At 38.9% G+C, this 16,938-nt stretch overlaps 1 long non-coding RNA gene across 1 annotated transcript in view; it reads right to left on the bottom strand.

The window, feature by feature from the left end:
- Positions 1-3,091: 3,091 nt before the first annotated feature.
- The window catches only part of LOC143661745 (uncharacterized), a 46,940-nt gene continuing 33,093 nt past the window's right edge, over positions 3,092-16,938 (bottom strand). Inside the window, exons 2-3 of the long non-coding RNA XR_013164796.1 lie at positions 4,857-5,128; positions 3,092-3,371 (exon numbers count right to left, since the gene is read on the bottom strand). This is a non-coding gene — a long non-coding RNA (uncharacterized LOC143661745). The remainder of the gene's footprint in view (positions 3,372-4,856; positions 5,129-16,938) is intronic.

Below are 16,938 nucleotides of genomic sequence, written 5' to 3'. Positions count from 1 at the left end.
AGAAGCAGCAAAGCCAAGACAACTCCAGTTCTGCCTGGCCCCAGCTCCCTGCAAACAGAAAATGCCTACTCATGCTTCTGTGCTCAGTTAAAGTATCTCTTCCTCACTTATATCTTTTCAGAACTTCCCCAGGCAAAGCTAGTCACTCTCTCCTCTGTTCTCTCTAAACAAGGCCTTCTACTTCGGTGTAACCTGAAGCTCATCTGTCTTAGCTTTCCAGATTTGTTATGGAAAATATCACACAATGAGTTAGCTCAAGCCACACACATTTATTGTCTCATAATGATGGAGGCTACAAGTCCAAAAATCAAGGTTTTGGCTACCCAGGTGGGTAGCATTTTGGAGACGCAGGCCTCACAGGGCCATCTCTCTCTCTCTTTCCTTAGGTCTGCTCCTCTAGTTTCCACTAACTGCCACTACTTCTCACTGTGCCTGAATTTCCTCTCTTTATAAGATTTCTGGCCACACTGACTAAGACCCACCCTGATTTGATTGGACACACCTTAACTAATGATGACATCTTCAACTCTCTCTGAACGGGATCACCTCCACAGGAGCGTGAATTAAAACTTGAACATGGCTTCATAGCAGTAATGTGCCGGTGTGAAACTGTTGTGTACCCCATTCAATCTCAGTCCTCATTCAATATTGCTGGGTGGGATCTTTTTTATTATTTCCATGGAGATGTGACCTACCCAATTATGGTAGGACCATTTGATTAGGTGGTTTCCATGGAGATGTGTCTCCACCCATTCGAGGAGGCATTGCTTACTGGAGCCCATGAAGAGGGAAACATTTTGGAAAAAAGCTCCAGAGCTGATGAGACCCAGATGTTTGGAGCGGAAGAGAGAAAACCCTCCCGGGTTTGAAACGAGAAGTCTGAGACCCCAACAGATTCCAGCCATGTGCCTTCCCAGCTGACAGAGGTGTTCCAGGCCCATCAGCTTTTCTTGAGTCAAGGTATCTTGCCCAGGATGCCTTAGTTTGGACATTTTCATGGCCTTAGAACTGTAAACTTGCAATCTAATAAATTCCCTTTTTAAAAACCATACCATTTTTGGTATATTGCATTTCAGCAGCTTTAATGAACCAAAACAGGGCCTGATTCAATCCCCACCAACATGTGATCTATACTTTCTACAACAATCTCACTTGATTATCCCCACTTTGAAAATAGTCAAGCTATTGATGTCACTATCTGCCTCTGACAATTTGGGATTTATGAAACTTTTTAAAAGACTATTTTGAGTAAGAAATCAATAGTTTTTAGTTACTATACAATAATGGAAAGAGAACTCTATACCATATAAAATATGCTTAACTTAAGTATAATTATACATCAGAAACTATAAATGATATTCACTGGGTTTTGTGGCAAATTCCACCAAGTAACTAGTGAAATACCTAAATGGTTCAATAATAATAATAACACTGACACAGCCTTCTATAAACCTGCTCTGTTCTATGTGCTTTATAATCACACCTTTGCTGTTTGCTGGGTCAACCTGATGCCTTCTCACATGTGGTGGAATGAGCAGGGACTCATCTACTTTGCTTTTTACAAGAATAACTCCCTGATTGGGGGCAGCCCTTAAAGTAGTTCACCTATTGGTCAGGGACACACCATGACATTTCCCTTGTAAAACACTAAACAACTTCCCTGGTTGCTTTAAGTCAGGGGGACTGCTTGAACTAGTCCACACACAGTTTTGCAAGGACTAAGACAGGTATAAAGTTAAAATTTTCCCTCTTTGCAGAATAAAGTTAAAATTTTCCCTCTTTGCAGACTATGGGCTTCTCAAGAACAAGGCCAGGGTCTTATTTCCCTTGGAGTTTCCAATGTCTGAAACCTTACTATGTTACTGCAATGTTTCAGATTCAGCAAATGAATGAATGAGTGAATGAATGAACATATTTATTGGAAAGGAGAAGAAGAGATTTACATTTATGGGCAGATTGGGCCATAGGCATACAGTCCACCCATTTATTCTGTCACAGCAAAATTAATTATTTGATTTTTTAAGTGTTTTACTGCACTTCAAAGTACTTTACACTAGGAAGTATTTTAATTCCTGGCAGTCTTCGAAAGGTGGGGTTGGGTTGTACCAAAAAGTTCTTATCAGACTATTGGAAGCCACATCTGTTCAAAAATGTAACACATTTTTACTTAATAAAGATTAGTTTCAATTCATAAAGCTCCTTTTAATTTATAGATGTAACTCAAGGAGAGATTATACCAGTCAAAGACTTAAATGCTGAACCAGAGGCCACTGAAAACTTGGGGAAAGATGTTTGGAAAAGTGGGGAAATTTTACAGTTGGACTGGGGACTAGACAGGGATGGAATGAGTTGAAGATCTGAAAGTGATATATGACAGTGACCGCAGGGGAAGGACAGTTCCTGGAGACTGGAAATAGCAATAGAATCACAGATGGAACAAAAGAAACACACATGAGAATGACCATCATTTTACTTGCCTGGCATTGGCCATGCGTGGCCATAGCCAAAATGGGTTTGAAGTCTATGAATTCCAGCCTCCTCAGTGTCATCAGTCTTGCAGACGCCTCTGCTTCATACCATTTACATCACCCCCCTGGCTTCCAATCCCTGCCCTGCCCAGGCTGAGAGAAGAGGGAATAGAGAGAAAGGAGGAAGGCCAAGAGGAGAAAATAAGAGCATCCATGTTCCCTTATCTCTTCTTCTCTTCTGGTGCTCATAAGCCCAGCGGCATCTGTCATGAAGAGGCCAGAAGAGTGAATTTTGCCCTGGAGCTTAGGCCAAAGAAATGCAGGGAATAAAAATCTGTATGTCTTTGTGTTTTTAGGGTAATGGATCCTGACTTTTCACTCTACCCAATAATATATCCATGCATATTTCAATTTTGAAAAAAAATGTTTTAAATTGCTTAATATCATATTAGATTGTTACCGTTCCTTTCTGCTACAACACCAGAGTGATACGCGTAGCTCAGCTTAAGAAGTCCATCAATGCCTTGGCTTTGGCATTTTCTTGTTTGAGTTTCAATGAGAAGAAACCTACACTTATATAAGGAGAGTCTAATACCTTTGAAAAAAATTATTCTCTAGTTAATTTGAACATCTTCCCTTCAATCTGCCCCCACTGAATTAATGTATTCAATAAGATTGTACCCAGGTTTAAGAAGAGAAAACTTGAGTCCAAGGAGGCTAAATGATCACAAATTCCCCACCTGTGGCTCTGCATGAGGTATCACTGTGCAAAGCAGAAGGGTTATAATTGGGGATAGTGGACCCCTGTGCAGTGTGCTTGGTCTGCTGCATAACCTATGTCAGAGACACGGACAGTTGCCTCTCACCACTCTGCTCCATGAGGTTCTTCAGCCAAGTGATTACCTAAGGAAGTAGACACAGAGAAGTAGTAATTCCTGTGTTTCCAGAATACAGTTAATGAAAACACCTGTGACTGGAAAGTTTGATTTAACTTTCTAGGGGAAAAAAAAAGTTCAAAAGACAGAAATCACACGTCAACCTGTAAAAGCTCTTTATGCAAATTTTTACAGGAACATAAAAGTTAAAGGTAATGCAGGGATATGTATTTTCTACTTAACACATTTTGCATTTATCCCGATTAATTTCTTGCAATCTTTGTAAAGTTTTTGGATATTGTGAATGCAGATAATATACCCATTAGGAAGTATGTATTTCCTGAGTCTCTTTCTCCATCCAGATGTCCAACACCTTTCTTGATTTTAGGATTTGGAGTTGATGGCAATCTCTTCCAACATCTTATACATTTATCAATATGAAGAATAATTTGAGTGTTTAAGTTGGAAAAGAATACAGTGCTGATTTTGTGTTGGTTTTCTTACTTTATAGGAAATCCTGGACCCTCAGCCAGTTATTACAGACTCTGAAGACATAAAATCTCTCTCTCTGCTCTGTCATGCCCCCACTCCCCACCCCTGAAAAATTTGCCTGGTCCACATAAAATCAACAAAGACTTTCTTGACTCACAAGCTGTGTTTTTCAAACTCTGATCCACAGTATTCTTTTAAGATGTCAATGGGACATTCTTGCAAAAAAAAAATACATGTTAAAATAAATTTTGGAAAGTGCTGTTGAGGAAGCTAATCAAGTTTCTTTATTGCAGGTCTTCTCAAAGACTTTAATGTGTAATGAGGACCTTCAAGTATGGGGCATATGTGGTGTTCCTAAAATATATATTGGCTAAGGTCAAGTTTCAATGAATAGCCACATAAACCATGTTTTAAATAATATTAGGAATGAAACTCTTTTTTAATGACTAAACTAAACTAGACTCCGTAACTTGCCAAGAACTGACAAGTCATGGAGAAACTTTTTTCTGAGATTTGGCCCCTGATAAGAAATTAAGTTCTTAAGAAATTAAGTATGCATGCTTCCAAGCAAAGTCTGCTGTTACTGCCAGGCAGCAAACTAAATGGGTTGATACAAGAAATGGTTAATTGATGGAAGAATTTAAGCATGATCATCATTAATAAATTTCCTCCCAATTATTTTCTCTCTCTTTTCCCCACCCATTGTAAGCCCATTGATAGTCAATACATAATAAGGCAGCAAACGGAGCACGTATCTCATAGCACAGGGAAATGAATCTGAGTTTTTTCTCTGCCTTGGAGCCCTCTAATACCTGGGCCAGCCCAGCTCTTCCCCTCATTGGGCCAGTGTCAGATGAAGATCTGGAACAAATTCTACATGCTATCTTCTGGCTCTGTGATTTGCATTACAAACGACTTTAAGAAAAACAAATGAAACCATGTACAGAAATTCAAAACCTAGAATACCAATTCAGGTTAAAGAGAATGAGTTATGTACATGAACTTAGGAGGAATCAATCACCTGTGAGGAATGAATTGCGATTTAAAAGGCAGATTCCCCTGCCAGATGCACTGCTCCCATATGTATTATGAAAAAAAGGGGAATATCTTGTGCTGAAGACCAAATGTTGGTGAATTTCCATATAATCCTTCTGTACAGCATGTTTGTCATAACCGACAGGCTCTTGCCAAAGAAAGAGACACGAAGTTGTAGACAAACAGATCTGGATCCAAATTCTGATTTTGTAATTATCAGCCATGAGAATTAACTTCTCTGAACATCTGTCTCCTCATCTGTAAAAACAGAAGCACATATATTTTCCTGAAAGATTCATTGTGGGGTGGAAGAGATAGCAGACATGGTACTATCTGTCTCATTGTCTGGCACATATTAGGTGCTAAAAAATGCTCATTTATTTCCTCATAACTTTCAACAGCTTTGAGGGTCTGTAACTCTGCAAGCACCATGGAAAATAAAGATGCAAGGATTAGTTTTTAAAAAGTGTTAACAGGATAAACATACTTGCTAAACCATGAAAAACCTGGAAACGTCAAACACTTGTATGACGATGTGGAATATATAAGTGAGTATTTGAGGGGACAGAGGCAATTACTGCAGGATAAAAAAAGCCTACATGTAGATATCAAGCAGAAAAACGTGTGATTAGCTGTTCATGATCACAACACAAAATTTCCAGATCAGAATTGATGATCATGATTTAAGTGCCTGGTTTTTTGAACATTGAAATCTCTCACTAAATTTATTATTATATGTTGTTTTATAATATATAATATATTATCTCATAAAGTGCAATGAGGCAGGAGGTTCCAGAAAGATGGTGGAATAGGATGGGTCAAGTTCACCCCTGCTCCAAGGAACAGCTAGAGAAGGGACAGGAAGGCAACTGGGACAGTGATTTCAGGGTGTAAGTGACCTGGGAGGGTGCTCTATACACTAGGGAGGACCTGATTGCAAAAGCTGAAGAATTGAGAAGCAGAGAACCAGAGACCCAGAGGCTGGTGCAAACAGTCTGGCATGCCCCTTTCCAAACAGAAGCCTGGAGCCCTCAGGAGGACACGGATGGGGAGACGGGGACTAGGAAGTAAGTCAAGCAGCTCCTTGAACGTGCTACCCTCACATGCTCTGGCCCTGCCCAATACCCCACACACCAGAACCCTGTCACCCACCACATGTTCCAAGCACCCTCATCACAACACCCCTCCCTGCACATCCCCACCCCACAACTCCATCCCACATGTGCATGTTTGCCTGTCTCAACTAGACCCACACAAGCACACTGTCTTCCCCAGTCCACTTGAGACCAGCACACTATGCCCAGCCCCTTGACCCTCACCACCCTCTCCTTGCCCCCTGCAGGTACTCACCTAGCATCCAGGCTGCAGAACACACCTTCATATCCAGGCCTCACCTGCCCCCAGCCCAAATAGTCAAGCAACCCTACCCCACGCACCCCACTCCACAACCCCAACCCGCACCCCTCAAACCCCAAGCTCTGCCCACGTGCACACTAGGGACCACCCCCAAGACCTGCACAAGCACATTGTCACATCCTCCCTGACAGGCACCCATGTATCTGTGCACTGACCTCTCGACCCCTGCACCTCAACCCCTGCCCTGCACACATGCACACTCTACCCCACCCCACGGCATAAGTGCCCTCCTCCCACACCTGGCAGCTGCTCATGTGTACATCTGTGTCATCAAGCCCCCACCCTGCACATGTGTGCACCCCTGCCCCACCCAATTTCACACCTGTGCACCTGAGCCAAGGTTCCACTCACCCAACATCACCTGACCTGGACCCACATCCCACAATCCTGTGACCTATGCCCTGCCATTGCACACTTGCACATCCACCTCCCAGCCCCCAGGACCCTTCCCCCCATGCAAAGACATACCCACGCCCTGCCATCCTTGTGTTCTGTTTCCCACACCCTGGTGCCCACAACCCCCACACTCCACCTGCCCCTGCACATCTTCAAAACCTCCCCATCTGCCTCCTGCTGGGCACTGCCTCTGTGCCCCTCATGCTATACCCTGCTCCTGTGCTCCAAGGCCTGCCTGAGCTGCGCCTCATTCCCCCACATTGCACCTCCCAAACCTGTGCCATGTACCCCATACTCACAAGTACCAGTATAGAGTCCACAACCTCTGCCTATACCTGCGCTGCAACCCAACATTGCACTGTTGTGCCCTGCCCCATGCCCCGCATTCTGTTCCACACCAGTTCCACAAATACAAAGCTGTAGACTACTAAACATAACCAGCTTCCAGAGTCACCCTATCAAGATATTTACATGCCATGAAGGCAACAGAAGATCAATAAACATATGAAGATGCAGACAGATATAGCCCTGCTTAATGACCAAATTAACACACCAGAAGAGACAGACTTTGGAACAACTAATCAAAGACGTTCATATAACTCTACTAAATAAAATCAGCGGGATGGAAAATGCCATAAAGGAGATCAAGAAGGTACTAGAAGAGCATAAAGTGGAAATTAAAAGAATAAATAGAAAAATAGCATAAATTACAGAGATTAAAGATGTTTTAGATCAAATTAAAAATAGCAGATTTGCAGAGGCAGAAGAAAGAATAAAGGAACTAGAGGACAGGGCAACTAATTTCAAATACATAAAAGAGCAAATAACAAAAAAGATGGAAAAATTTGAATTAGATCTTAGGGAAATGATGGATAAAACAAAGCACACAAATATAAGAATGATTGGCATCCAGAAGAAGAGAAGAGTAAAGGGTTAGGAAGATTAGTTGAGGATATAATGGGGGAGAACATTCCAGCCCTTATGAAATACACAAATCAAAGAAACCCAATGAACTTCAAATGGAATAAATCCAAATAGGCCTTCCCCAAAACACATTCAAATCAATCTGTCAAATGTTTAACAGAAGCAGAAAATTCTGCCAGTGGCAAGAAAAAAACAGTCTACTACATACAAGGGAAACCACATAAAACTGAGTTTGGCCTACGCAACTGGCACTATGGAGGTGAGAAGGCAATGGTATGATAAGTCTAAGATCCTGAATCTGAAAGGCTTCCAACCAAAAATTATGTATGTAGCCACATTATTTTCAAAAGTGAGGCACAGATTAAAAATTTCAAAGACAAACAAATGCTGAAAGAATTTGTCAACAAGAGGCAGGCCCTACAAGAAATACTAAAGGGAGTTTTGTGGGCCAAAAAAAAAAAAAAAAGACAGGAGAGGGAAATTTGGAGGAGGGCACAGAATTGAAGAGTATCAGTAAGAGTAATTTAAAGAATAAAAAGAGAAAGAGGGAAAAGAATGTATAGATCCGACAAATAAAATCCAAAGGATAAGGTGGTGAAATCAGGAAAAGCCTTTACAGTAAACTTTGCGTGTTGAGGGACTAAGCCCACCAATTAAAAGATACAGATTAGCAGAATGGATTAAGAAATATAATCCAGCTTTATGTTGTTTACAAGTGACTCATCTTAGATACAAGGATACAAGTAGATTGAAAGCGAAAGAATGAGAAAAAAAATATCCATGCAAGCTGTAACCAAAAGAAAGCAGGGGTAGCTATATTAATAATAGACAAAATAGACTTTTAAGATAAAGACATCATAAGTGACAAAGATGAATACTATATATTAATAAAAGGACAATTAACCAAGAGGAAATAACAGTCATGAATGTTTATGCTCCCAATCAATGAGCTCTAAATTAAATGAGACAAACCTTGGCAAAACTGAAGGGAATGATAGACGTTTCAACATTAATAGTAGGAGACTTCAATACACCATTTTCCTCTATAGACAGAACAACCAGACAGAAGATCAATAAGGAAATAGAGAACTTAATTTGAGAAATGAATTAGACCTAACAGACATATATAGGTCATTATAACCCAATAGACCAGGATATACATTCTTCTCCTGTGCTCATGGAACATTCTCCAGGATAGATCATATGCTGTGGTACAAAACAGGTCTTTATAAATTTAAAAACATTGAAATTATTCAAAGCACTTTCTCTGATCACAATGGAATGAAGCTGGAAATCAATAACTACCAAAAAGAGTGAGAACTCTCACAAATACATGGAGATTTAATTACACACTCAAAGAACCAGTGGGTCAAAGAAAAATTGCTAGAGAAATTGGTAGCTCTCAAATGAAAATGAGAATACAATATATCAGAACTTAAGGGATGTGGAAAAGGCTGTACAGCAAGGGAAATTTATTGTCCTAAATGCCTATATTAAAAAAAAAAAAAAGAAAAAACAAAACTCACAGACCTAATTCTCACCTGAAAGAACTTGAGAAAGAACAGTAATTAACCCCAAAGCAAATAGAAGACAATAAATAAAAAAGATTAAAGCAGAGTTAAATGAATGGGATAACAAAAGAACAATAGAAAGAATCAATAAAACCAAAATTGGTTCTTTGAGAAAATCTATAAAATTGATGGGCCACTACTAAGACTGACAAAGGAAAAAAGAGAGAGGATTCAAATAAACAAAATCAGATATGAGAAGGGGTGTGTTACCACAGACCCCGAAGAAATAAAAGAAATCATAAAAGGATACTATGAACAACTGCACACCAACAAACTAGACAATTTAGATGAAATGGACAAATTTCTAGAAATATGTGAACAACCTACACTGACTCAAGAAGAAATAGAATATCTCAACAAACCAATCACAAGTAAAGAGATTCAATCAGTCATCAAAAATCTTCCTACCAATAAAAACCCAGGGACAGAAGGCTTCACAGGAGAATTTTATGAAACATTCCAAAAAAGAGCTAACACTAATCCTGCTCAAGCTTTTCCAAATCATTGAGGAAGAGAAACACTACCTAACTCTTTTTTCTGAAGCTAACATCACTTTAAAACTATACCAGGTAAAGATGCTATGAGAAAGGAAAACTACAGGCCAATTTTCCTAGTGAATGGAGATGCAAAAATTCTTAACAAAATATTAGCAAATCAAATCCAACAACATATTAAAAGTATTATAAACCACGACCAAGTGAGGTTTACACCAGGAATGCAAGGATGGTTCAACACAGGGAACTCAGTTATATATAGTACGGCACATTAACAAATCAAAAGAGAAAAATTATATTATCATTTCAATTGATCCTGAAAAAGCATTAAACACAGATCAATGTCCCTTTGTGATAAAAACATGTCAAAAGATATAAATCAAAGGTAACTTCCTCAATATGATAAAAAGCATATATGAAAAGCTCATAGCCAGCACTGTACTCAATGTTGAGCAACTGAAAGCGCTTTCCCTAAGGGGAATGAGAAAAGGATGCCTCTGTCACCACTATTATTCAACATTGTGTAGAAGTTCTAGCTAGAGCAATCAGGCAGGAAAAATAAACGAAAGGTGTCTCAATTGGAAAATAAGAAGTAAAACTTTTGTTGTTTGCAGATGACATGGGATTACACTTGAAAAATCCTGAGAAATCTATAACAAAGGTACTTGAACTTATAAACAAATTCAGCAAGGTGACAGGATATAAAATTAATGTGCAAAAATCAGTAATGTTTCTATAACAAGCAATGACTTGAGGGAGGAGTCACTTAAGGAAAAAACTTCATTCAAAAAGCAACTAAAGGGGGGTGCGATGGTAGTTCACTGATAAATTTTTGCCTGCTATGTGGGAGACCCAGGTTCGACTCCTGGCCCATGCACCTGCCCAAAAACAAATAAACCAACAACAGTAACAAACATTTAACAAATGGTGCTACAATTATGGGATATTCACATGGAAAATGAATGAAATGTAAACCTACCATATAGCATAAAAAAAAAGAAACAGAAACTAAAAGAAATCAAGTATCTAGGAATGAACTTAACTAGGGCTATAAAAGGCTTCTACACAGGAAATGATATGACATTGCTAAAAAAAATCAAATAGGATTTAAATAGGTGGGAAGACATTCCCTGCTCATGGATAGGAAGGTTAAATGTAGTTAAGATGTCAATTCTACCCAAATTTGTCTACAGATTCAATATAGTAACCAATCAAAATTCCAACAACCTACTTTGAAGACTTGGGAAAGTTAGTTACCAAATTCATCTGGAAGGTAGAGACCTCAAATAGCTAAAAGTATCATAAAAATAAGGACAAAGTGAGGATTAACACCTTCTGATTTTTAAAACATATTATACAGTTACAGTGGTCAAAAAAAGCATGGTACTGGCAGAAAGATAGAAGTATTGACCAATAGAATCAAATAAAAAATAGACCACCAAATGTGTGGCCAGCTGGTTTTTGACAAGGCACCCAAATCCACTGAACTGGGACAAAACAGTCTTATCGATAAATGGGCAAGGGAGAACTGGATATCAAAAGCCAGAAAAATGAAAGGGGACCCTTACCTTATACCCTATACAAAAATTAACTTAAAGTGTATCAAACACCTAAATGTAAGAATGAGTACCATAAAGCTCCTAGAAGAATATGTAGGGCAACATCTTCAAGATATGTAATAGTAAGTTGCTTCTTAAACTTACCCAAAGGACAAGCAACAAAAGAAAAAAATAGATAAATGGGAACTCCTCAAAATCAAATGCTTCTGTGTCTCAGGAGACTTTGTCAAAAAGGTAAAGAGATAGCCAACTCAATGGGAGAAAATATTTGGAAATCATACATTGGAGAAAGGTTTGAAATTCTATATACATAAAGAAATCATACAATCAACAACAAAAGAACAAACAACCCAATTATAAAATGAGCTAAAGATATGAATAAGCATTCTTCTGAAGAGCAAATACAGATATCTAAAAAGCATATGAAGAGATGCTTATTCTCATTAGCCATAAGGAAAATGCAGATCAAGACTACAATGAGATGCCACCTCATACCTATAAGAATGGCTGCTGTTAAGCAAACAGGAAACTACAAACATTGGAGATGATGTAGAGATATTGGAACATTTATGTACTGCTGATAGGAATGCATAATGATACAGCCACTATGGGAGACAGTCTGATGGTTCCCCAGTAAACTAAGTATCAAGTTGCCCTATGACCGGCAATACTACTACTCAGTATATAACCAGAAGAGCTAAAAGCATTGACACAAGCAGGCATTTGTACACCTATATTCATAGCAGCATTATTCACAATCACCAAAAGATGTAAGCAATTCAAGTGCCCATCAACAGATGAGTGGATTAACAAAATGTGGTATAAACTTATGATGGAATATTATGCAATAATAAGACAAAATGACATCCTGAAGCACGTGACAAGTTGGATGAGCCTTGAGGACATAATGCTAAGTGAAATAAGCAAGACACAAAAGGACAGATATTGTATGATTTCACTTTTATGACCATGGTAAAGGTAAAATCAGAGGCTTATAATACAGAATATAGGGGACCTAGAGATTCGTGACAGCTAGAGATGGGTGAACAGTTACCTAACGAGGTTGAATTTAATTGTAAGGGAATAGATAAAAGTGATGGCAATTCACTAGTGGACCTATAAGTACTATTAACATATTGAAGTTGAACATGATTGAAAGGGGTTGTATAGACTCATGTGTTCCACCAATTAACACTACATATATAAATAAGTTCCTGCATCAACTACTACAAAGGTATGAATCTTCTACAAAGAGTGTATAATTTCGGACTATAGGGGAAAACTGCTATTTCAGGGAATAGGTATCCAGGGAATGATACCTTTGTCCAAGAAGTCAATGGTATTCAGAATTTCTCTCTCAGCTAGAAAGGCACAAGGCAAGATCTGCTAGCTTTCTCTTCACCAGCTTCTCTGAGGCTCTGTTCGTTCTGTTGACTCTATCTGTTCTGGTTTTTCTTGTGGCTCTAAAGCTGTTTTCAAAATGGTTCCCTCTTAAACGGCTCCAGTAAGCAACCCCACCTTGAAGGGGTGGAGATACATCTTCATGGAAACCATCTAATCAAAGGTTACCACCCACAATTGGGTGTGTCACATCTCCACTGAAACAACAAAAAGGATACTACCCAGCAGTATTGAATGAGGATTAAAGGACATGGCTTTTCTGGGGTGCACAACAGGTTCAAACCAGCACAGTGATGGTGTGTTTATTTGTCATCTTTCTTTGGGGAACAATAAAATCATATAAAACTGATAGCGTTGATGGACTATTGATTTTGGATGTTATACATGAGACCCAATAGATGGAGCTTGCTGAAAGACACACTGACTGAGAAGTAGATTGACAAACAACAGTGTATACGTATGATCGAATATTGTGCTGCTGCAGAAAGGAACAAAGCTGTGACACATGCAACATTGTGAATGAACCTGTGGGACATTTGGTGAGGCAAAGTAAGTCAGGAACAAAAGAACAAATATTATATGGTCTCATTTGGAAAATACTTAGAAAATTGAGACATAGATTGTAAGTTCATATAGCAGTCAAATTTAGTCTGGAGCAGTAACTGTTATTTCTGGATTTTGAGAGGCCATTTTATAGATATAACCCGGTACTCAGAGATAAGAATGAAGCCAATCAGGTCAGGATTAAGGTAATTCAGAATACAAGGTGTTCTAGTTTGCTAGCTGCCAGAATGCAACACACCAGAGACGGATTGGCTTTTAATAAAAGGGGATTGATTTTGTTGGTTCTTCAGAGGAAAGGCAGCTAACTTTCCACTGAGGTTCTTTCTTACATGGAAGGCACAGGATGGTCTCTGCTGGTCTTCTCTCCAGACCCCTGGGTTCCAACAACTTTCCCCAGGGTGACTTCTTTCTGCATCTCCAAAGGCCTGGGCTGAGCTGCAAGTGCTGAGATGAGGAATGCTGAGCTGCTTAGGCTGTGCTACATTGAGCTCTCTCATTTAAGCACCAACCAATTAAGTCAAACGTCACTCATTGCAGCAGACACACCTCCTAGCCGACTGCAGATGTAATTGGCAACAGATGAGGTTCACATACCATTGGCTTATGGCCGCAGCAACAAGACTAGGTATGCTCACCTGGCCAAAGTTGACAACTGAATCTTACTAACACACAAGGGTAAGGAAGACATTGTATTTTAGAACTTCACCTATTCTTTAAGACCAAAGGAAGAAAGGTTTATCTTGGCCAGAACCTAAACTTTTTGTAGCGTATAATCTAACTCAACATGCCTGGATAGATCGTTTAAATAATCCAAACACAGGAAGCCCAGATTAAGAATGAGGGCCTTTGATCCTCTGTAGCTTAATGTAATGCCTGGATAAACCCCAGAGTATATTAAGCAGATAATTTAAAAAGTATCAGCAAAGTTCCTTAAGGGATGGGAGAAAAAAATGGAACTATTAAACTTTATCACTGGGGAAACCCCTTATACTGTGGCAAACATTAGGGACACCCAAATCAATAAGCCAACTCCTTGATCATGAGGCTTGCTCTTGTGAAGCTTATGCATGTAGTGGAGAAGCTTAGCCTACCTATAGGTAGCCTAAGAGTTCCCTTCAGAGGACATCTTTTGCTGCTCAGATATGGCCGCTCTCTCTCTCTAAGCGGAACTTTGCAAGTGAAACCATTGCCCACCTCCCTACAGGGACATGATTTCCAGGACTGGGATGAACATCTCTCTGGCAGAATAGGAGATGACTCCCAGGGATGAGCCTGGCGCTGGCACCATGGAATCAACAATGCCATCCTTTCAAAAGGGGGAAAAGAAGTGTAACAAATACGGTATCAGTGTCTGAGAGAATTCAAATGGAGTCGAGATGCTAATCTGGGGGTCACTCTTTTGCAAGCTTTGGTTTGATACTGCTACCTATCATAGCTTGCCAAACCCCAATCAAAACCATTTGTGCCAATCCTAAGGAACACCTAGGGCACTATATAAGATTCTACAAATGTTTCCATGCACTAGGGTAACTCTCCAGAAACCTACAACCTCTTGATGGGCCCCTAGTCCAGATAAGTCCTGAAATGAAGAGGGACCAGCATTTCCATAACACCAATTAATTCCACCCCCATCCCATATTATCATCAGCCCTTTCCAACATGAAAAATTTAGACTGGGCATAGTCCAAATACCCCTAAAGAGTGGAAGAAAGTTCAAAGGTGATGGTGGAGTTATACAGGGAATGTGGGTTTAACAAATGAATATGAATGCTGAATCATTATATTAATATTTCTTTTATTCTTCAATGTGTGGGATCAGCTAGCAATAAAAATCTAAAAATGTGGAATTGCAACCCATAGTAAACACTGAAATCTATTCTACAACAGTGTTTTGAAATGTATTGCTTTTTTGTATATATACTATTTTTCACAAAAAAAAGTCAATGTGATGATAAATGCACACCTGTATGATTGAAAATAAATTTAAAAAATTAAAAAATAGTATTAAACAACAAAAAATTGCAATGAGGCAGCATGATGGATGGATGGATGGACGGACGGATGGACAGACGGACGGATGAATGGATAAGCTAGTCATGAAGTTAAGTAAGACAGAAGCTGCTGTTTTCTAGCTATAGAACAATCAGGCTAATTTGGAATATTGGTGCACTTCTAAATTCGTTTAGAAAATTTGGGAAGGGTACTACTAAATATATGTTACATATGAACATGCTGTTTTATCAAGGCCCTCTAAAATAAACCTGAACACACATCCAAAATTCAGCAGGAAGTGTAAGAAAACTTTAAAAACTGACCATTACCTGTGGATCACTTGTTCACCTCCTGCTTGACCACTAAAGATGCTAGGGCACAAATTCCAGACGCTGTCCAGTAATCCCTTATGGGATACATTTTCCTCACCAAGCCTTGTCCTTGTGCCCAGTGAGAACAATCCGTCAGGCCTATCAGCTTTGCCATAATAGATATATTGCCAAATGTTCCTACAAGTCTTCATTTCAGGACTTATCTGGACTAGGAGCCCTTTTCCTACAATAGCAATAATTTGTGATGATGGGAACTTCTGCAAGATGCTGTCATGACTACAATAAAGACCATAAAATCTGTCCATGTATTAAAACTGTCCATCACAAAAGTTAATTTTATAACATATAATTTTTTAAGTAAAATAGAATTCCCCAAAAACTGTTTCAAGGGCAAAGAATAAGAGAATGAAATGATGATAGGCAATTCAATTTAAATTTAAATATTTTGTGCTAGATGATAATGGAACTTGAATGGCAATGAGATGGGAATGGCAAAGAGAAATGTTAGGCACTTCAGGCATAATGCCATTTGCTCTCACACAAATCCTTCAAGGTGCAGCTCAAGAAACCTAGGCTTGGAAAAAATAATTATCTTGCCAAAGCATTCCCAGTTAATAAGTGGCAGAGCCAGAATTCTAATCCATACCTGTGCCTCTCTAAAGCCTGCAATCTTTGCAGTAAAAGACAAAGCCAAAGAAGTAACATCTCTGTTACATCACTGCTAGAACACAGATGATAGAGAAATGATTTCAAGCATTTTGTTTGTGCCATTGGGTTGTTTGATGTCAATGTTCATGCTTGAATGAAAGCCATATATTCTAATGAAACAAATTGCTATACTTTACATTTGTATTTAGAAAAATATTTCAAAAACAAGGTGATTAGTAAATTATTCCAAGCAAAACTCAATGCCAAAGCATTTTGATATGACCAGAAAATAAAAATGGTGAGTTATGTGGAGAGTAAAACAGTGGAGTCTCTGCTGAAACAAAACTAGCTCTTTGACTTTAGCTAAAATAATATACACAAAATGTCTAATTTAGTTGCTGACCCCTTCTGAATTAAAAAACATGAAAATCTGCAGATTAGAGGAGCTAAGGGAATAGCGTGGGTTCTCCCCCAGAGCAGTTACATCTTTCATTGCATTACTGTAAAAGCCTATATTTTCAAAATACAAGCATGTGTCTTCCCAGATCTTACATTCAAAATAACATAAGACCAGTGACTCTGGTAATTGCCTAAAGAAAACTCTGCTCTTGACAGTCAGGCTAAATGTAACCCTTTTAAAGTCTCCAGCTCAGATAAGTACTTCTAATGCCGCAGAACAATTTAATGACTTTTCATATATTCTTTTCAGAAGCCAAAATTTCTTATGATTTTTTTGAATCTTTTTCTCTTCAACAATCTTAAGTTTTTAAA

The sequence above is a fragment of the Tamandua tetradactyla genome, chromosome 17 (genome assembly GCF_023851605.1).
Source record: "Tamandua tetradactyla isolate mTamTet1 chromosome 17, mTamTet1.pri, whole genome shotgun sequence".
NCBI classification, from domain to species: domain Eukaryota; kingdom Metazoa; phylum Chordata; class Mammalia; order Pilosa; family Myrmecophagidae; genus Tamandua; species Tamandua tetradactyla.
This window is presented reverse-complemented; position numbering and strand designations above follow the sequence as displayed.